The sequence below is a fragment of the Schistocerca nitens genome, chromosome 11 (assembly GCF_023898315.1).
Source record: "Schistocerca nitens isolate TAMUIC-IGC-003100 chromosome 11, iqSchNite1.1, whole genome shotgun sequence".
Taxonomy (NCBI): Eukaryota; Metazoa; Arthropoda; class Insecta; order Orthoptera; family Acrididae; genus Schistocerca; species Schistocerca nitens.
The window spans coordinates 154624223-154647452 of NC_064624.1; the positions used below are offsets into that span (position 1 = coordinate 154624223).

At 39.8% G+C, this 23230-nt stretch overlaps 1 long non-coding RNA gene across 2 annotated transcripts in view; it reads left to right on the forward strand.

Annotated features, from left to right (window-relative positions):
• The first annotated feature begins 363 nt into the window (after nucleotides 1-363).
• The window catches only part of LOC126213274 (uncharacterized), a 51320-nt gene continuing 28453 nt past the window's right edge, over nucleotides 364-23230 (forward strand). Inside the window, exons 1-3 of one of the 2 annotated variants that reach the window (XR_007541129.1) lie at nucleotides 364-448; nucleotides 5594-6188; nucleotides 16787-16912. This is a non-coding gene — a long non-coding RNA (uncharacterized LOC126213274). Of the gene's footprint in view, nucleotides 449-938; nucleotides 1050-5593; nucleotides 6189-16786; nucleotides 16913-23230 lie in introns of those variants that run through there. The other variant, XR_007541128.1, reaches the window with a different exon arrangement.

Below are 23230 nucleotides of genomic sequence, written 5' to 3' on the forward strand. Positions count from 1 at the left end.
GCGTTTTTCCTGATAAAGCACTTGTGAAAGCCTCTGCTTGGGTAACTTCGTGCAGCGAGTGATCAGCGAAGTCTTTAGGACAAGGTATGCTTGTTCATGGGGTGGGTGTAGAATCACATCGAAGACTACTGTCGTCGCTCGCTAGTCCAAATTGCTAATTGCCAGCGTAAATTGTTCACGGTCGTCTGTGATCCGTTGTTGTGCGAAAATTTTTTCCAAGATCGCAAATTATATGTCTGGTTGTGCGGGTGTAAATGGAGGTGCCCGCAGTTGTATGCGCGGCACAGTTGGCACGAACGAAACATTTTCGGCGCGGGTGTGCGCTCGCGGCGCTGCAGTTATCGCTGGAGTTTGTGATCTCGTCGTGTCTGTCTTGCTGTAGTTTCTCAACGTCGACTCTTGTAAAAATTCAGTCTCTTTTTGCAGCTGCAGGATCTTGTCACCAACGGTTTGTAAAGAACTACTTGTGCCTTGCATGTTTAACGGATGTAATTCGCAAAATGTTATTACAACTTACACCGATTTTGTTTTCGGTGTCACCAATTACGTAGGTCAGAAATTAAATCCACATATACTTTGAGACACTTTTTTTACATGGATTGCAGTCGCAAGTACAGCTCTAAACAAAAAACAAAAACAAAGAATAAACATCAAACCATGAAACTCAGCCACTCTTCCAAGTAATGCACTTTACTGGTCGGTCTGTTTTTTCCCCCGAGATAAATTACAGTTGAAGGAAGGAAATGCGGTTTTATTTACAAAACAGATATTTCACTTCCTTTGGTGAACGTATTATCAGATTCCAGACGTTTAGTTTTGTTTTCAGAAACTTCAGATTTTCGCATTTATTGTCCCGCGACTTCAGTTTGTGAAAGCAGTTGTGACGTCGCGCTTTTCTAAAGTAGTTAGTTGATACAAGATGTGAATACATAGTCTTCGTCCGTTGACGCATTCGCATTGTGTTAAATCGCTGGCGAAAGTCGCAGTTAGTGGTGAGTGCCGCAACGGTTTTGCGTGTGTTTGTTGATTTGAACAAATGGTTTTTTGTGGTGAGTTGATGTTTTTCACCTAATTAGACGTATCCTATTGAATAAACTGCACGGTGAGCATAAAAATGATAAAAATTGTGCAGTAGTTTATAAGAAATACCTCCGATATTGGTTTGTATGTTATGGTTTAACAATTAGTTGTTTTTCTATCAAAACCTCTTAAATTAGAAGAGATGAAAGTCGGCTTGGAAAGGAAAAGGCACGGTATTTCTAGGTATTTTGAGTAGTTTTACACGTCATGGGTAGTTATAGTTCACGCGTCAATTCAAATTCTTTCTCACTTGCTGCGTACTGTTTGTTTGCTGGTGCCCTCTGTTAATTTCTTATGTGAAATATACTTGAAGACCTGCTTGTGAACATACTGTCTTTTTATTGTAGTTTTTTTCCACATATTCTGCCTCATTGCCCAATTATGTTGGTGTGTTTTTTATGTTTGTATTCACTACTCCCCAAGAGTTAAGCTCTGTTGCTTTTTGTCGGACTAAAAGTTTTCCTCATAGTTCTTGGCGTATTTGTTTTCTCTGTAAGTTGTAGTTCAGTAATGGACACTGATTGTCATACCGTTTCCACTAGCCTCCTTTATTTTTATTATCTTATTTTTCTTTTGGTGATATGCATTTTCTGTTGTAAATAATTTATTCGTATTCCATGTTGTTAATTATATTTTTTTGTTTCTGCTAATACTGTGACGTGAATGGAATATGACATTTTCATTGGCAATGGAAACGAAAGCTATAGTGAAAGAGATCTATGTGTTTTGTCTGGAGAGTGTAGTCATTGTTTTGGTCTTCTGTCCGAAGATTGGTTTGATGCAGCTCTTCATGCTACTCCATCCTGTGCAGGCTTCTTCATTTCCAAATGACTACTGCAACCAATATCCTTTTGAACCTGATTACTGATTCATGTCTTGGTTTCCTCCTTGGTTTTTTATAAACACGTCCTTTCAGTATTAAATTGGTGAACCCTTAATGTATTGAAATGCGGCCTATTAACCAGTCCCTTCTGTTAGTCACGTTATGTCACATATTTCTTTTCTCCCCATTTGTGTTCATTGTCTCCTCATTGATTACACGATTTACCTATATTATCAACATTCTTTTACACTACCATGTTTCAAAATGTTCTATTCCCTTCTTGTATGAATTGGTTATCATCCACATTTTGCTTTTGTACAAGACCATATTCCACACAAATACCTTATGAAAAGATTTCCTAACACTTAAAACTATGTTCGATCTTGACAAATTTTTCTTCTTCAGAAACCCTTTTCTTGCCACTGCTAGTCTTCATTCACATCTTCTGTACTTTGGCCATCATCAGTTATTTTACAGCAAAACTCATCATCTACCTTTAATGTATATTTTCCTAATATAATTCCCTCAGTATCACACAATTTAATTCGGCTATGTTCATTATAGTACCTTTGTTTCGCTTTTGTTGATGTTTATCTTATGCCCTATCAAGAAACCATCAATTCTGCTCGCCTGCTCTTCTAATCTGCTGTCTGTGACAGAGCTACAGTTTTGGTGGCAAACCAGAAAGTTTTTGTTTCTTCATCTTGAAATTTAATTCACGTAAATTTTTCTTTGTTCTCCTGTACAACATGCTCAGTGTACAGAATAAGTAGCATCGAGGGTAGATTACAGTCCAATCTCACTTCCTTCTCAACCACTGCTTCTCTTTCATGTCCCTTGACTCTTTATAACTGCCTTCTGGTTTCTGTAAAAGTTCTGTATAACGCTTTCACTCCCTGTAGGTTACATCTGCTACCTTCAGATTTTCAGAGGGTGTCTTTGTCAGTAGCTTTCTCCATATCTGTAATTAAGCATACATTTGGCTTTTGTTAAAATCTCTCTTCTAAGATAAGTCGTAGGGTCGATATTCCCTAGTATGTTCCTACATTTCTCCAAAATTCAAACTGATGTTCCTTGAGGAGAGCTTTGCCGGTTTTTCCACTCTTATGAAAATAATTTTAGTATTTTGCCACAGTGATGTATTAAATTGATAATTTTGTAATATTCTTACCTGTCAGTATTGTGGTATAGACAATCAATAGTCGGTGTTACAGATGGGGATGACAGAAGCTTTTGAAATGTGGTGGTCCACTGGAAGGCAAAAGCCAAAGTTGTGATTCCATCCATCTGCTTTGATCATTGACATCATCAAGATGGGGGGGGGGGGGGAGGCACTCATTATATCTGGGGCCAAACATAACACATGGAATATTTAATTCCGGCAATAGAATTACTCTATCAGGACAATTGTAGGAAGTATGGGGTTTTGAGCAGGGTCAAACTAAATATATAATGGTAAGAATAGTGACACTACTCCAAAACAAATATTAACCAAAAAATCAAGCCCACAAAAATATCAACATTCAACATAATAATGCAGTGAGGAAAGCCATTGTATCGTAAATTTTGCTCAACCTGTAAATCTCGAACGTAGACCAACGCAATTGCTTACAACTCAAAAACCCAGTATTGCAAAGTGTATTTGATGTAGAGAGCTCATACTAATCCCTGGATGCTGTGAACCCACAAACAACTCCAAAACTTGTTACCGCAAATTTCACTTGACCTATATGACAGCTGAAATGAAACCAACACACTCAAATCATCAGCTCTGTTACCCAAGCCTTAACTTATTGCTAACCTATCTGTCTACATCAAAAGCCCACAGTACAACAATGGAAACTCGCATACCTAAGCTGAGAAATGTAACCTAACCAATGATGGCAAACAAATATACACAATAGCCACTAACCACTGTCCCACACAAGTACCAAACATTAACAAGAAAGACCCCAAAATTGTGAAAAAATTGCGTCATCGCCAATTTTGGTACACAGAAACAACTATGAACACAAAGCACATACTATACATATTATAATTAAAAACAAATAAAATCATAAAAATAACAATCTATAACACATTGTAGAAATAAGTCACATTACCATGCAATCATTATGGAAGTTTGTGACCATGAGTAAAAGTGTTATACATCAGATTTATAACAAAACTTTGTCAAATTACCAAAATGATTTTTTCTGTGTTCTTTCTCTGTTACATGCCTAACAGATGTAACCTAATTTATTTTAATCACAAAAATCTAATTTTATTTTGTCATTAGTTGTTATCCTAACTGTATTAGTTATAAATAATGTAGGAAAAGTCAAGAGTGCTACCGACCATAAAGAGACATGTCAGGTTGCAGACAGGTGCAATTAAGACACTTGCATAAAGCTTTCAGCCTCAGTCTTCATCAGTTAAAGAGAGACACACACCATTCACACACACAAGCAAGCGCACCTCACTCACTTGCAACCACCAACTCTAGCATCTCGGCCGTGTGTGCATGAGGTGTACTTGCTTGTGTGTGTCTCTCTTCTAATGATGAAGGCAGTCACCAAAAGCTTTATGTAAGTATCTTTTAATTGCACCTGTCTGCAACTTGACATGTTTCTTTACAATAAGTAGCAATCTGTCTTTTCCTACATTGTTGATATTCCTACCTGGAGTTTCCGTTGTATTAGTTACAATTATTTGTAAGTTAAAAGGTAGGCCTATGTGACAACTATTAAACAGCAGGAGCAATGGCAAGTTTAACTTTTGAATGTCACATGCCTAAAATAATAATAATAATAAAAGCAAAAAAGTAAAAATACATCCAACTGGCTGAGGAAGTCAAGGACATGTGGCATCAGGATAAAGTTGACATTATACCAATTATACTATCAACTACAGGAGTCATACCACACAATATCCACCAGTACATCAACGCAATACAGCTACATCCAAACGTATATATACAACTACAGAAATCTGTAATTATGGACACATGTTCTATTATCCGAAAGTTCCTAAATGCAATGTAACATATACCGTACAGTTAAAAGGAAGTCATGCGTGATCAAGGTCCGTGTCACATTCCCTTTTTAACCAGTCATAACGTCTGAGAAAGGAAAGAAATAATAATAATAATAATACTGTGAAATGCCTCTCAAAGGAATATGAGTTGCAGTACTTTTGCAGAGAGAGAACCAGTGCAGGGTAGACGAATGTGAAAAGCTGCATGGAACCATTGTTTCGAAATTTATTACTCCTTTGTGTGATACAAGTATGCTGTAAAATGAAAATTGAAGAAAGTTTTCCATTTCTCAGTAAAAGCTGAACTCTAAATTTCATTATGATCGCTGTCATATGATGTAAAGATTAGACTCTTCGCTGATAGCAACTCATTTGCACAGTACTGTTCTGTAAATTAAGTGAACTGTTTGGATGCGTCAAAATTCTTTGCACAAATTTAGCTAAGATGTTTTTAACATTTGAAAAGCTGTTTAGTTTATGGTGCATATCTTCGTAATTTCTAATTTACTTCAGGTGTGATGTGCATTAAAAGTAGAATACTTTTATACATAGCAGTTTTTTTTAAATCAGGGTTATGAATTCCTTTATCACATGGTGGAGTGAAACTTAAAATTCGTTTGTAAGGATAGCAATGAGGATTATCTGAAAAGTATTACTACTGTCTTCATTTTTCAGGTGGCAGCCATGTAGAAATGAAGAAAAGCTGTTGCAGGCTACTGTTACAGTCCGCAGTGAGTGTAGTAGTCTCCTGTGGAAGTACCAGACCTTAATTCTTCGAAAACTGAGGTTACAATGAGAGTATTATCGGATTAGTTGGAAGATGCAATGCACTCATTGCAGGTTTTCGTATTTTCAAGGCAATTGTGGCGGCTGTGTATCAATAGAACTATATTATGTGATGAGGAAGAGAAATCTTGTGACATGGATCACCTCATTCTCCCACTTGGGATTACTTTAGATACATTGAGAGTTGGCATTACATGATTTACCCGAGGATAATTGGTGGAGTATAACAATAAGTTTAAGGTATTTGTGGTATCGCAACTGAGTTGTTGAAATAAGCAATTGGGGCTCGACAGCAAACAGGACAAATCCCCAGCAGAAAATGATTGCAGACATGTAGTTTTTGTACGTTAAGTACTGAGATTGGAATGTGTACAGAACAAATGTGTTATGTAAGTACTACTCAAAGATGAAGAGGAAATCGTGGTTGTTCCATCGAGCCAATTGGAAGACTGCTCACCAAATTTGGATTATGTTTTCTTACATGGTAAGTTGTGATAGTACAAATTTTGGACTCAAAGTACTTTTTAGGTTTGCTCTGTTTTATCCTTTGTTTCATTTATCTCTGTGATGCCATTTTTTTGTGTGACTCATTGAAAGATTTCTCCTGAAAATTCAGATTTCCCGTGATGAACCTTAGAGCTGTGCAAACAAACCTCCCTGCGAAGTGAAACAACAAGATACCTGTTAATGCTTAATTTATGCTGTGTTTTGTTGGTGTGATGATAATGTTTTTGGTTTGAGAGCTTTGACTTCAGTGTGATGCTACATATAAAACTTCGAACAATGCTGAGCAGGCTGATTCTGAGTTTGAAGTCAATCCATGATATGTACAGATTACTGAAATATCCTAGGCTTTAAGAGTTGATTCTGCCAATATTTTGTGTTACATACAAGAGCTTAGTGTAATTTACTTTCACTAATTATACAGACAGATTTTTATCTGCAGGCTAGTAGAATGATCTGCTTGCTGATGATGTGACTAGGTGAGTCACGTTGAGCACATCGTGAGTATTCAGGTCACAGACTTGTCTGCAGAGTGCGAGCTATATTGTGGCTGAACTCTTTTTAATTGAAGTGAATACATAGTGCACCGTGGGGTGATCACTCTGTTATAGAAATAATTCAAAAGCCAGGATCGCTCAAATACTGTTTATTGGATAACTGGTTTCAACACACTAAAGGTGCCCTCATGGGATCTGAATGTAGATTAACGCGAGGCAGACCAGCTTATATGATTTTATATCAGCTGGTCTACCTCACGTATCGTTATATCCAAATGCTTTATAAATGTTAAGCTACATTCAGATCCGATGATGGCACCTTTAGTGTGTTGAAACCATTTATCCAGTAAACAGTATTTGAGCGATCTTGTCTTTTGCATTATTTCCTTTTAATTGAGGCTCATTGCTGGCATGACTGACTCATGGAAGTCATTACAATGCTGATTGGGTAGAGGTGATGAGTGAAGATTTTAAGCATATGTCAATAAGTTGCATTACTCGTGAATGCCAGAGTTGATGGTTTCAATAACTTTTTGTTAATTCAAGAGTGACTATTTACATCTGTTCTGACTTCCATCTTTTATTATGCACAAATGGGTGAGTTGGTAACTCTATTGCTACAAATTTCTTACTGCACAATGAGGGATTTGTGGAGTTGACAATAACTGGGCAGTTGTTTGCAGTATTTGCACGAAAAAGAATTTGTAGCAGAAGACACATTGTGGTTGATTAGCTACTTAAAATTGGACAGTGTATTAGTACTCTACTCTCGTTTTGTATAATAGTTACGGTTAGTGCTGTATGCATACAAAATACCTGGGTCGACAGAAGCGTCCAATCCCACGCGTCGGCTTTGACCCGTGACGTAAGGGTGTTGTCGTGTGTGACGTCATGACGGCGCGGAATTTGGTTTGTGAGTGTAGCATGTTTGTAGATGTTGTTGTGTTGTGGTTTGTAGTGTTCTCTGGTGGTATGTTCACGGTTTTCGTTTGTGTGGTGTAATGGGCTCTGTTTGCTTTTGCTTATTATCCAGAATTGTTAGAGTGTCGGCTGTGTTTGTAGTGGAATTTGTTTCAGTGAGTTAACGATTTTGTGTGAAGGTTAACTTAGTGTTGTTCGCTGTACATTGTGTGGTAATTTTAGTAAAATTAATCGGTTGTTGTTTTTGTTCAGGAATGGATGTGACGGATAAAATTAACAGTGCACAGGTCAAGGGAAGTGTTCGATCCCAATGTGTGGCTGTGTATGTTGATATTGGTATTGGGAGATGTTTTTGAGCTATATAGGCCAAGGGAAGTGTTTGATCCTAATTTATGGGATCGGGAGCTGCTGTTGAGCTATATAGTTCAAGGGAAGTGTCCGATTCCAGATGATATTGTGTTTAGGGGTGTTTGGGGAGTTTCGTGATGTCGTTTTTTTTTCGTCGTTTTGTGTGTTTTGGTATGGGGATGGGTGTCTAAATTTGTTTATATTTAGTTTGCCCCCACCCAAAAACACCCCATTTCCCATCTTGTCCCGTTAGTGTCATTAGGCTTTTTGTGGAAAGTTTGTGTGTGTGTTTTTCAATGTATTTTCGTCCTCATGATGTGTACGTACCGACTTTATATGCGCCATATTGGAATCGTGGTTTATGGTTGTTTCCGCCATATTTGTGACGTCATGGGTCAAAGCAGACGGGCGGGATCGCACACTTCCATATTTCCAAATCCCTTTCTATTAATAGCAATGTAGTAGTGAGCACAAAGGAACCCTCATTCCACTGAAAAGATGAGTGAATTAAGTGTAAGTGTCAGTGGTGTTGAGAAACAGCTGAAATCATTAAACTTGAACAACATTCCAGGGCCCAATGGAATCCCTGTCAGATTCCTTACTGAATTTGCAGCTGTGTTAGTTCCTCTTTTAACTATAATTCAGCGTAGATACCTTCAAATAAAATATGGTGCCCAGTTCTTGGACAAAAGCACAGGTCACACCAACTACAAGAAGGGTTGTTGAAGTGATCCAGAAAACTACTGTAAAATATCCTTTACATCAATTCATTGTAGAATCTGAGAACATATCCTGAGCTCAAACGTAATGGTATATCTTGAACACTATGACCTTCTCCATGCCAACCAACATGTATTCCAGAAACATTGATCATGTGAAACTCGACTCGCACTTTTCTCATGTGAAATACTGAAAACTTTGGATCAATGCAATCGGGTTGATGCTGTCTTTCTTGCTTTCTGAAAAACACTTGACTCAGTACCACACTTAGGTTTATCGTCAAAGGTACGGTCATATTGCGTTTCAACTGAAGTTTGTGGCTGGCTTGAGGACTTTTTGATAGGGAGGGCGCAACCTGTTATCTTAGCTGGAGAATCGTCATCAGGTGTAGGAGTAACTTCATGTGTGCCTCAGGGAAGTGTGTTGGGAGTCTTGCTGTTGCTGTTGATGTTGTGTATTAATGACCTTGCAGACAATATTAGTAGTAAAATCAGGCTCTCTGCAGATCATCATCAGTTATCTGTAATGAAGTATTATCTGAAAGAAGCAGCATAAATAGTCAGTCAGATTTCAGATTGACGCAAAGAATGCCAGCTTGCTTTAAATGTTCAGAAATGTAAAGCTGTAAACTTCACGAAGAAATAAAACAGTATCCTATGACTATAATATCGAAGAGTCACTGTTGAAATCGACCAACTCGTACAAATGCATGGGCGTAACACTTTATGGGAATGTGAAGTAGAATGGTCACATAGGCTAAATTGAGAATAAAGCAGATGGTAGACTTCAGTTTATTGACAGAATACTGGGTAAGTGCAATCAGTGTACAAAGGAAATAGCTTACAAATCATTGTGTGATCTGTTCTAGGTTATCGCCTAGGTGTGTGGGACTTATACCAAATAGGACTAACGGGGGATATTGAACGTATGCAGAGAAGGGTGGCATGAATTGCCATAGGTTTGTTTGACCCATGGGAGAGTATCACAGAAATGTTGAAGAAACTGAATTGCAGGCTCTTGAAGATAGGTGTAATCCCAAGAAAGTCCGCTAACAAAGTTTAAAGAACTGGATTTAAATAATGACTCTAGGAGTATACTACAACTCCATACGTATTGCTCACATAGGGATCATTGGCTTAAGATTAGAACAATTACAGAATGCACTCATTATGACATTTACACTTATTGTCAAATGTGTTATCATATGGGATATCGAGTGAAATTTGTGACTGGATTGACTTTTTGGTAGGGACGACGCAGTATGTTATCTTCGATGGAGAGTCATCATTGTGTGTAGAAGTAGCTTCAGGTGTGCCCCAGGAAGTGTTTTAGGACCCTTGCTATTAATGTTGTGTATTAATGACCTTGCAGACAATATTAAAAGTAAAATCAGGCGTTGTGCAAATGATGCAGTTATCTATAATGAAGTACTATCTGAAAGAAGGCGCCTAAATATTCAATCAGATCTTGATAACATTTCAAAGTGGTGCAGAGATTGGAAACTTCATTTAAATGTTCATAAACGTAAAATTTTGCACTTCACAAAGTGAAAAAAACATGGGACGCTGTGGCTATAATATCAGTGAGTCACTGTTGGAATCGACCAACTTTCACAAATACCTGGGTGTAGCACTTTGTAGAAACGTGAATTATGGAATGGTCACATAGGTTCAGTCATGGGTAAAGCAGGTGGTAGACTTCTGTTTATCAGTAGAGTACTGGGGAAGTGCAGTCAGCCCACAAAGGACATTGCTTACAAATCACTTGTGTGACTGGCTCTAGGATATTGCTGAAGTGTGTGGGACCCACACGAGATAAGACTGATGGGGATATTGAACATATACAGAGAAGGGCAGCATGAATAGTCACAGGTTTGTTTAACCCATGGGAGAGTATACTGAAGGAACTGAACTGAAAGACTGTTGAAGATAGACATAAACTATCCCGAGAAAATCTATTAACAAAGTTTCAAGAACCGGTTTTAATTTATTGCTGTAGATAATTACTGTACGCACAGAAGCATTCAGTCACTCATTCTTCCCGGGCTTCGTATGTGAGTGGAACAGGAAGAAACCTTAAATAACTCCTACCATGGGATGTACCCTCTGCCATGCACCTACCGATGGTTAGTAGATTGTAGCTGTCGATGTGGATGCACTTTCCCAGTACTTCGTCAATAAACCGAAGTCTACCACCTGCTTTACCCAAAGCTGAGCCTATGTGATCATTCTATTTCATATCACTACAAACTGTTGCACCCAGGTATTTCTATGATTTGGCCAATTCCAGCTGTAACTCTGATATTATAGTCATGAGGTACTATGTTTTTTTGTTTTGTGAAGTGCACAGGTTTGCATTTTTGAACATTTAAAGTGAGTTGCCTATCTTTGTACCACTTTGAAATCTTTTCAAGATCTGACTTAATACTTACGCAGCTCCTTTCAGATAGTACCTCATTATAGATAACTGAATCATCTGTAAAAAGTCTGAGGTTGCTTTTAATATTGTTTGCAAGGTCATTAATATACAACATCAACAGCAAGTAACCCGAAGTTATATGTACATCTGACAATGACTCTCCGTTCGAGATAATATTCTGTCTCCGCCCTACCGAAAGATCCTCAATCCAGTCACAAATTTCACTTTATACGCATGTGATAATACTTTTAACAATAAGCATATAAGTATGGTACCGTGTCAAATGCTTTTTGGAAATAAAGATACACTGCATCTACCTGCTTGCCTCGATACAAAGCTTTCAGTATGTCACGTGAGAAAAGTGGATTGGTAGTCAGGGCTTGTATTGTTAGCCAATCGACAGATTGGAATAATGGTTAGAATTTTTTTTTTTTTGCAAACTTAACACTTTTTGAAATGGAGCAATTCCTAGAGATTAGATTGAGTTTTCGTTCCTTTGGGCCAAAAATCAGGTGGTTCTCGTGGGTGTGGAACATGTCAGAAAGTATAACATAAAACATTTGAATATAATACTTACTACCCTGATAATTTGTCAGGAGATTACCAAAGTAGGTGAATGCGTTACAGTAAACTGGAACTGCAAGTATTTACAGAATCAATATGCTGTCAGAATGAAACATTCTTATGCACTTTATATAATACCTAATCTTGACTGTCGTGACCAAGTGCTGTCACAACAGGAAGATATTTTTACTGAACCTGGTTGTAGCAGTCCTGTTAAGATATTCATCTATAGAAAGAAGGAGTTGCCTATCAAAAAGTCTTTCAGACTCGGTTTAAACTGTGCTTTATCTGAAACCAAGTTTTTAGTGGTTGCTGGCAGTTGATTGAAAAAAATGTGTTCCTGATAGTTGACATTAACAGACTAAAAGTAGGGTAAATTAGAATGTCAATTATGTTTGTTGTAGCATTCTAGTGTGATTCCTTTACAAGATAGCGTATTTTGATGGTTTCTAGACCAACATTTGTTTATGCCATTCATCCTGCGTGGTTGCTAGGTACAATATTGTTATGTTTGCTTACAGTGTGCTTGTGCGTTTCTTGGGTTCATTGCAGTCTGCTAGCCAGTTAGTCCAAGTAGTAGGTCGTGAGTGGATGACGGGATTTACCACAGCAGACTTGGTCGTTGTGTGTGGAGAGTAGGAAGGCTGTAGTTTGTTCTTGTACAGTGTATTCCATCTCCCTTACTCCACCTCTCACTTTTTTACTACTGGAGTTAATTTTATTCGGCTTGTGGTTATGGTGTGGGAGAGGGAATAAACATTTTTATCATAAATGTGGCACACCGTGGATCAAATTATTGCTTTTCCACATCTGCTCTGGACAATTATGTGTGGAACTTTCACTTGCTACTGTAACGTAATCAAGAAAGAAAGACTACTGTATCTGAACTTACTACTTTGCATCGTATTCAGAAAAGTCAGTAATGAAATTCAAATGATTGTTACAGCACTGAATGTTGGTTACATTATGCAGTGGATTTTTGAATACTGTTAATTAGAACAGGCGCGCGGCTAGCCTGCGTTCTCTTAATCTCAGGGAAAAAATGTAAAATATTGCTTTAGTTTCACAGAGCAGACCTTGCCACAAAATGTGAAAATGATAAAGTCGTAACACAGTTATTCGTTATATTTTTTTCAGCCTCATGGAACATGTCGCACAGCACCTTCCAAATCAAACTGAGAAATGCACTGAATAATATGATATAGTCTGCCGGCACTGCTGGAAGCTGTAAGGAAATGCTAAACACTATTATGTTACCTCGCTTTACCGGCGAGGCGACTGCGATGCCTGAAATAAATATTTTTTAAATGTGCCGCGTCTGCGGCCGTTGCCATCGCAGATTGGTACAGCGGCTTCCGCTAAATTAAATGCTGAAAATGTCTCAATTATTTACAGGACGAATGGCTGGCAACTCTACAAATTATTTTAAAAACATATTTGCTCAAACTCTATATATTCAAACAAAATGCATTAATTTTACACACCTTTTTTCAACAACTCGCCTAATGGCGGATCTCAAGCTTCGTGAACAAAAGACTCACGGCTAGCATATACATTTGCTTAACATGCGAGTGTTACTCGTAACGAACCCCAAAGAGAACACGAGAAATTATTACAATGCTTTTTACTATTTATACATGTACTGAATTGTCCTTTTTATCTGAGGCACAGATCATAATCACTAATTCGTTTAACAAGATTTTCAAAGATAATAATATGTCATGGATTCAAAGTTAACAAATGCATAAAACGTCAAATAATTATGAATGTTCTACATACACACATAGTACATTTGTGAAATGTTTACACAGTCTTGCTTTATTGCTTCACTTGGTCGTGTTTAAATTATTTCTCTTTCGCCGTACGCGTGGCACTATATCGATACATGTTAACTGGTCTTACACACACGGAAAAAATTCTATCACACGCTTTTTATGACTACTGGCCAGGAGATGCTACAAGTGTATGTGGCAAAATACCCCAATAGATATCAACCATCTCAGCAATTATTTATTAGCCTCTTCAACCAGATACATAAAAGTGGTAGTATAAAATCTATACAATGTAACAGAAGAGTTGAAGATTAATATTCTTACTGCTGTTGCAGTTGATCTGCACGATAGCTCCCGCACAGTCGCTCAAAGATGTAGCACGCATGAGGCAAATGTCCTACGTATTCTCAGTCGACATAGGTTCCGTCACTATCACTTTTCTTTCCATCGAGAGCTGCGTGGAAACAATTATGAGAATCATTTTAACTTCTGTACGTGGACATGTGTCATGTATCTTGTTTAGTGACAAACCCACATTTACCAATCGTGACCGTGTAAACCACTGAAATATGCACAATTGGTCTGTTGATAATACCCATTGGCTTTGTCAGGTGGAATATCAGTGTCCGTGGAGGGTAAAAGTGTGGTATGGGGTAGTGAGCCATCAGCTCATAGGCTCGTTTTTCACAGACAGGACACTGAAAGCGCACAAGTATTGCAGCCTCCTAACAGATCGTCTTCCAGGGATGCTAGATGATGCTGCAGACTAGGAGGAATATGTTTTGGTACCAACATGATGGCTGTCCAGCCCCTATCGCATGAAGTACTACTGTGTCTTCACGAACTGTTTCCAAATTGTAGGCTTGAACTTGGAGGACCTGCACCTTGGCTGACCCCTTCCACGGATTTGACAGCTGTAGACTTCTTTCTGTGGGGGAAACTGACAGACGCTGTCTACAAGGACGTACCAACTATACCCAGTGATATGCAATGGCTGCACTCTGCTCAGAAATCTCTGCTGAAATGCTAGCTCGTGTGCAGCAGTTGTTCTATACCAGACTGGAAGTGGTGGTCGTACCTGTGATGGTCAATTGTCTCGTTGCTGGTCAGCATCCACGTATCTAGTGTATGCACTTCTGTTATTCTTTAGTGTGGGCTACCGCATATATTGTACGACTGTCGGTCTGGGAACTCCTCAAAATACGTTAAATTGTATGTGACTCCCAACAGAATCCTGGAACAAACATCTTTGACATTCTAATTTACCCTACTTTTAGTTTGTTAATGCCAATGGGCATTGTTCCATTTAAAAAAGTTTATGTTTGCACAAAACATACACTCTCTAAGTAATATTGCAATCTATTTATTCGATAGCAATACAGGCCCCTGACCACCAATCCATTTCGTGAAAGCCGCACATCAACAGCACTTTTTGAATTTCCGCAATATTTGAGATGCAAGTTCTAGGTGATTGACCCTATGTATAATACCATATGGCTGAAGAGCATACATATAACAGGTAAAAAAGTTTTCTGGAGGGATAAAGCTTCTGGGGGGGGGGGGGGGGGGGGGAGGCTATGTTCTTTAAGGAAGACATCATGGATCATGTCAATTTACTTGGCACAGTGTATTACATCATATGACATGCATACCAATACTAACAGGTAAAACAGTGCCAGCATGTCAAGATGTTATGATTTAAATGTCTTTCAAGCTACCAAATAATTTGAAAAGCTAGTTCCCCTTCTTTTACATCTCTAACTCTGCCTACGACATTTTCGTCTTCTTTGTGTTATAATAGGAGCATTTTTCATTCTGGTCTGTACACTTTTTCTTGTTTTTGTTATGCTCAGGACGGAAGAGCCCAGTTTCTTTAGTGTTCGTGGCCGTTACGCCATTGATGCTACGTGTAGCGAAGTAGTTTTGGAAAAGTTTAAGTCATTGATAATAAAAGATTGTTATTGTTCGGAGTTAGTGAAATGGAGGTAGATATGGCCAAGAATAATGAATAGGAGCTGCTTGGTGTTCGCACAGAAAATAATCACTAAGAGTAAATGCCATGAATAATGAAATGCGTGAATTAAAGGACCTGACTTTTCTACCACCATTGCCAATTCTTCTCAGGGAAACGGTTATTGTCGGGAGGGGGGGATTTGACCATTTCTGCCCTGTATCCTGAATGGTAAATACCAAAATTTGATAGTTGTCATGAAATTAGTTTGCAGTCTTTCCCATGCAAGTGCTAACATTGGAAGTGGCTTTCCTGTTAATGCTGAATTCAACTTTGAAAGCATGGGAGAGAATGCGGTGATGATATGTACACAGATATATGATACTGTTTACAATTTTAGAGACCTTGGCAGTTTGGATACTCCAAAGTTCATTATTCACGGCACAAGAAATACACACTCGTGGTATGTAGACAATTGTAATCGACTTAATGAGAATAGCTTGCAGAGAAACAGAGTAATTTAGAAAAACAGAAAAAGTTGGAAGCAAAGTGTTTGACAGTTTGAGAAAGTGCTACAAAAGAAGTGTTCACACTTGAAGAACAAATTAAGGCTTAATAAATTAGACGATTGCATTGTGACAGTGTATCTGCTTCATAAATGTTGAGATTATCGTAAAAATTCAGAAGTTTGTACCTTAGTCTCAATTTTCTAAATAGACATTTTGTGTGTTTTGAGTTGGGGATTGGACATTTCAAGAAATCATTGGGACTTGCATAAATGAAACTGAAAAATATATGTAATGTGTAAGTACATTACTCATAATCGCAAATAGTACTTAAAGTGTGTGAGATTTTAAATAGTTTTCTATCAATTTAATGATTTTGATTTTGTTTTGAGTGTACTTTATCAGCAATTTTTGATGATTTCCTTATAAATCTGTTGTGTCGGTATTGTTTTTCCTAAACCTGGAATTCTGCCCCCCCCCCCCCCCCCCCCCAAAAAAAAATCCCTGCAGCCCGTGAAGTTTGAGTAGCCACCTGCTGATGCTGTTGCTAAAGAACGTAAAAAACTTCTTTTAGGGAATTTATACTTGCTTAGTCATTATTGAAATTGTCAGATAATTAAAATGTGTGTAAGAGAAAGTGTTAGAAGCTTGCACTGTTCATTATAACATTTCTTAATGATCTAAGGAATAAAAAATAGCCTTTTTTTAGACATGATATTTTTTGCAGTATTCATACCTGCAAATGTTTTGGCTTTATGTATCGCTGCCAAAATTGCTTTGCAAACTGCAAGATTGTTCCTTGAAATTTTTATATGTGCTTGTATTAGTGCAAGAGAAGATAAGATCAATTCCTATCAAATTTTTTCTTACATTACTTTCAGCTGGTGTGTAACGTAAGAAGTGACAGAAAATTGCACTGGATGCAGAGTCTGTGCTCCTCTACACCCTTCTGTCACGTCAACAGACTGATTGCTACCTGAAGTGCTGGACCTGTATCATGCATTAATGTAAGTTTGTCAGCAATTGCCTATTTGGCCTTTTCAGTTTATTACTATTTCATTTATAAAGGTTAACTCGATTTTGATACTTTGAGAGGAGAAATCGGCAGCAATTACCTGTTTGGCCTTTTCAGTTTATTACTATTTCATTTATAAAGGTTAACTCAATTTTGATATTTTGAGAGGAGAAATTGGATAGTTTGGAGGAAAAAAAAAAAAAAAAGAGCATGTATGTTAAGGAGTCTGGCATCTGTTGGTAGCACTGTATCAGAGAATCATTGATTCTTCTCTGCTGCTCAAAAGTGCTGTTATTGTTGACTGCCACTTGTAGTTTTGTAGTGTCGTGTATTCTGAGAGGCTTAAACTGTTAGTCTACACAAAATATGTAAACATTTTGATTGTTTACCTCAACAGAACAGTTGTAGTCACTCCAAATGGAGAATGAGTTTCCGTTTCTGGTTCAGGTTATTAGCATCGCGTGAGGCAAGTGTCAGTTACCCCCAATCCCTACACTCCTCTCGCAAGGTGAAAAAGAAAACTTGGGCTATAAGTGCAGCTCTAGATTTCGAGCTGTTGTTTGGCCGATGGCCTGTACTGTGTCAGCTCAATATGATGACAGGATTTTCTTCTTACTCTTGAGCAATACCCAGTGCAGAGAATGGTCTCATTGTATCAGTCTTCTATTCTCAGCCATCATTGTGATGTTACAGCATTAACATTCACTACCTTTATCCTTTTCTCGCCAGTTTTCAAAGTTTACATCGAATACTGTGAGTGAAACGGTATTTCTATTAAGTCAATACATAACCGATTGGCGGCTGCTGCAAATCGGTGGGTTGGAAGAGCTCCCGAGGGTCGTGTTCTTGTGATACCTATACCAGAGGTACCTCAAGTACTACCCTCTCCTGTGGATCCTGTCTCCTCTGAAGAAAGTACAGGTCTGTCATTACCCATCCACTTGACTGTGAGTGGTGTGTCAATATCTAAGCATCCTGTATGGGGTGGATGGAGCCAGGGAGGACCTTAGGATGTTGTACTGATGCTCCTAACCTGCAAGTTTGAGATGCTGTCTTTTACTGAAAGTGAAACTGAGCCAGTGGAACTCACTTCACCTGTTTTGGGGAAACCTATTTTGTTCATTGTCAGGAGGAGGAAAATGCAAAAGGGTAGGAGTCTATTAATCATCAGCAGCTTAAACGTACGGCAAATGATGGAACCATTCAGGGAAATGGCAGAAGAGACAGCGAAGGACACCAGGTGCGCTTATTGTGTATGCATGGGGGCCTCTTTTGACGTATTGAACCAACTGTAGATTTTGGCGCACGTTGGAACAAATGGTGCCTGTCGTCTGGGCTCCGAGGTCATTCTTAGGTCATTCCAGTGGGTGGTAGAGAAGTTTGAGAAGACAAGTGTTGTGCATGGAGTTTCATCAAAGCCCACAATTTGCAGCGTTGTCCACAGAACTGATTGTGGTCGTTTGGTTCTGAGTCGATCGGAAGGACTGAACCAGTGACTTCGAAGCTTCTATAGGTAGCTGACTGTGTGGGGTGCACACAGGGTTTTTTAGATTAGGCGACTCTCCATCCAATCTAGCTAACAGTAGCTATAGGAAACCCAGAAGTAAAAGTGTAAGATCCAAAGAAATGCCTCCCAAAGGTGAGAGTATTAAAATCCTAATGGTAAACTGCTGAAGTATTTGCAACAAAGTGCCAGGGTTTGAAGCACTCGTGAAAAGCAGTGAAGCTCACATAATAATAGGTACAGAAAGCTGGTCAAACCTGAAATTGATTGCAGTGAGACTTTTGGCGAAAATTTTAGTGTATATCGAAAGGATAGGCAAATGGGAAATGGAGGCGGCGTATTTGTTGCAGTTGACAAGGAACTCAAATCCGACGAGGTAGAAATTGAAGCTGCATGTGAAATTGTTTGGGCAATACTCGGCATCGAGGTTGCGCATAAAATGATAGTTGAATCCTTCTATCACCAACCAGACTCACCTTCTGATGTAACCAAAAATTGTAGTAAAACTTCATTTCACTTTCACTTAAGATCCCCAATTATACAGTGATCATCAGTGGAGATTTTAATCATCCAGTGATTAATTGGGAAAATTACAGACAGACAGCTTGTCGGTTGTCATGCCTACATAGAATGCAGCACAGTAGTCGGAGCTTAGCTTGTAGACGACATGACTGGTTTTACAGGTAGCCCTGCCTTGGATGGGATAGGTTAGGTTTGTAACCAGGCTGGAGTATGTGGTGGTGGGAGGATGTACGGGACAGTTCTCGCATCCAGGTCTATTTCAGAGCCTTCGCCGACAGTAATTATCCTCCCAACCTTGTACAAAAACAAATCTCGCACGCCTTATCTTTCCAGTTTCCCACCATCTCCCAAAGAACCATCGTCCGGCCACAGAGGAGCATTCCCCTCGTAACTTAGTACTACCCAGGACTGGAGCAACCGAGTTACATTCTCTGCCAGGGTTTCGACTACCTCTTGTCGTGCACTGAAACGAGAAATGTCCTGCCCACTATCTTTCTCCCACAGTGGCATTCCGCTGTCCGCCAAACTTATGCTATATACTCGTCCATCTCTACCCGACATCTGCTCCCGACCCCCTATCTCGTGGCTCGTACCCCTGTAATAGACCTAGATGCGAGACCTGTCCGATACATCCTCCTATGAGCACCTACTCCAGTCATCACAAGTATCACCCATCCCATCAAAGGCAGGGCTACCTGTGACACTAGTCATGTCATCTACAAGTTATGCTGCAACTACTGTGTTGCATTCTATGTGGACAAGTCAATCAACAAGCTGTCTGTTTGCACGAGTGGGCACCGACAAACTGTGGCCAAGGAACAGGTGGACCACCCAGTTGCTGTTGCTGAGCGTGCTCCCAAGCATAACATCCTTCATTTCAATGACTGCTTCACAGCGTGTACCGTATGGATCCTTTCCATCGGCACCAGCTTCTCTGAACTGCGCAGGTGGGAACTTTCCCTACAATACACTTTGTGATCAAAAGTATCCGGACACCTGACTGAAAATGACTTAAAAGTTCGTGACGCCCTCCATCAGTAATGCTGGAATTCAGTATGGTGTTGGCCCACCCTTAGCCTTGATGACAGCTTCCACTTACGCAGGCATATCTTCAGTGAGGTGCTGTAAGGTTTCTTGGGGAATGGCAGTCCATTTTTCGTGGAGTGCCGCACTGAGGAGAGGTATTGATGTCGGTCGGTGAGGCCTGGCACAAAGTCGGCATTCCAAAACATCCCGAAGGTGTTCTATAGGATTCAGGTCAGGACTCTTTGCAGGCCAGACTATTATAGGGATGTTATTGTCGTGTAGCCACTCCACCACAGGTCGTGCTTTATGAACGGGTGCTCGATCGTGTCGGAAGATGCAATCTCTATCCCCGAATTGCTCTTCGACAGTGGGAAGCGAGAAGGTGCTTGATACACCAATGTAGGCCTGTGCTGTGATAGTGCCGTGCTAAACAACAAAGGGTGCAAAAACCCTCCATGAAAAACACGACCACACCATAACACCACAGTCTCCGAATTTTACTGTTGGCACTACACGTGCTGCCAGATGATGTTAACGGGGCATTCGCCATTCCCGCACCCTGCCATCGGATCGCCGCACGGTGTACCGTGATTTGTCACACCACACAATGTTTTTCCACTGTTCAATCGTCCAATATTCTACGCTCCTTACACCGAGCGAGGCATCGTTTGGCATTTGCCGGTGCGATGTGGCACTCGACCACAAAATCAAAGTTTTCTCACCTCCCGCCGAACTGTCATAGTACTTGCAGTGGATGCTGATGCAGTTTGGAATTCCTCTGTGACGGTCTGTATAGACCTGTTACACATTACGACCCTCTTCAACTGTCAGCGGTGTGTGTCAGTCAACAGACGAGGTCGGCCTGTACACTTTTGTGCCGTACGTGTCCCTTCACATTTCCACTTCACTATCACATCGGGAACGGTGGACCTAGGGATGTTTAGGAGTGTGGAAATCTCGCGTACCGACGTATGACAGAAGTGACACCCAATCACCTGACCACATTCAAAGTCCACGAGTTCCGTGGAGCGCCCCATTCTGCACTCTCACAATGTCTAATGAGTACTGTGATTGCTGATATGGAGTACCTGGCTGTAGGTGGCAGCACAATGCACCTAATATGAAAAACGTATGTTTTTGGGGGTGTCCGGATACTTTCGATCACGTAGTGTATATCCTACATTCCTGTAACCCTCCTGGCCTCAACTTTTGTTAGTCATTATCCTCACCCAAGCAGTCTCCCTGTTCCCATTCCAGCAGTATACAACCCTATTCCACCATCGCGCCCAGTCTTTTTACTTTTACGTAGCTGCGAGACCTGTCCCGTGTGTACTCCACACTTATCTGATAGACACACTTTAATCCTATCTGGTAAGGATTCCGTACTGCACAGCAGTACTCCGAAAGAGGACAGACAAGTGTATTGTAGGCAGTCTCCTTAGTAGATCTGTTACATCTTTTAAGTATTCTGCCAGTAAGACATAACATTAGCTATGTGATCTTTCCAATTCAAGTTATTCGTAGTCGTTATTCCCAAGTATTTAGTTGAAGTTACAGTCTTTAGATTTGTGTTTCTTATCCTGCAACGGAAATGTAGCAGATTCCTTTTGGTACACGAGGATGACTTCACACTTTTCATTATTTAGAGTCAGTTGCCACTTTTCGCACCATATCCCGTCTAAATCATTTTGCAATTTGTTTTGATCATCTTACGACTTTTTAAGACTGCAAATTACGGCATCATCTGTAAACAATCTAAGAGGACTGCTCTAGAGTGTCTCATGAATTTATAGGTATGGAACAGCAGAGGCCCTATAACACTACCGGCCTATAACACTACCTTGGGGAACACAGAAATCATTCTGTTTTACTTGATGACTTTCTGTCACTACGAACTGTGACTTCTCTGCCAGGAAACATGAATACAGTCACACGACTCACAAGGGGAGGCCGCCAATTGTGAAATTCAGATTCGATTCATACTGCGCATAATAAAAGCTCATGGCCAGAGGTGTAATGTGGCAAAGCACCAAGATGCACTTCTGAGCCGTTGTCGAGAAAATCGACAGTTAAAAGAAACCGTTGTTGTGAAATACTCTCTACGATTAATAAATGTATACAGCGTCGTGGCGCAGCGGTAAGCGCTAGGGTTAGTAATCCGAAGGTCGCCGGATCGAATCTCGCGCAATGCAACCCTTTTTTTTAATTCAAATGTGTGTATACACACACACACACACACACACACACATATATATATAATTCCCGGCAATCAGTTGCAACAATTATGCATATAATAAGTTGTTGAAAGTTGTTTGTCGTGGAAAAACTGGCGACTTCGAACGTCATTATGTTTTCCGCAAACAAAGTTGTATTTCACAAATATTATTAATTGTATTCATAATGTTAACCACGTATAGTTAACGGAAGACGTAGAAACGATATTCCGAAAAGAATACGTATAGCGTAAGTCAAACGTTCGAATTAGAATAGAAACCCCACGAACACAAATTTGCTGTGGCAGGTATATATATATATAAACAAAGATGATGTGACTTACCAAATGAAAGTGCTGGCAGGTCGACAGACACGCAAACAAACACAAACATACACACAAAATTCAAGCTTTCGCAACAAACTGTTGCCTCATCAGGAAAGAGGGAAGGAGAGGGAAAGACGAAAGGATGTGGGTTTTAAGGGAGAGGGTAAGGAGTCATTCCAATCCCGGGAGCGGAAAGACTTACCTTAGGAGGAAAAAAGGACGGGTATACACTCGCACACACACACACACACACACACACACACATATCCATCCAAAAAAATACAGACACAAGCAGACATATTTAAAGACAAAGAGTTTGGGCAGAGATGTCAGTCGAGGCAGAAGTGCAGAGGCAAAGATGTTGAATGACAGGTGAGGTATGAGTGCCAGCAACTTGAAATTAGCGGAGATTGAGGCCTGGTGGATAACGAGAAGAGAGGATATATTGAAGAGCAAGTTCCCATCTCCGGAGTTCGGATAGGTTGGTGTTAGTGGGAAGTATCCAGATAACCCGGATGGTGTAACACTGCGCCAAGATGTGCTGGCCGTGCACCAAGGCATGTTTAGCCACAGGGTGATCCTCATTACCAACAAACACTGTCTGCCTGTGTCCATTCATGCGAATGGACAGTTTGTTGCTGGTCATTCCCACATAGAATGCATCACAGTGTAGGCAGGTCAGTTGGTAGATCACGTGGGTGCTTTCACACGTGGCTCTG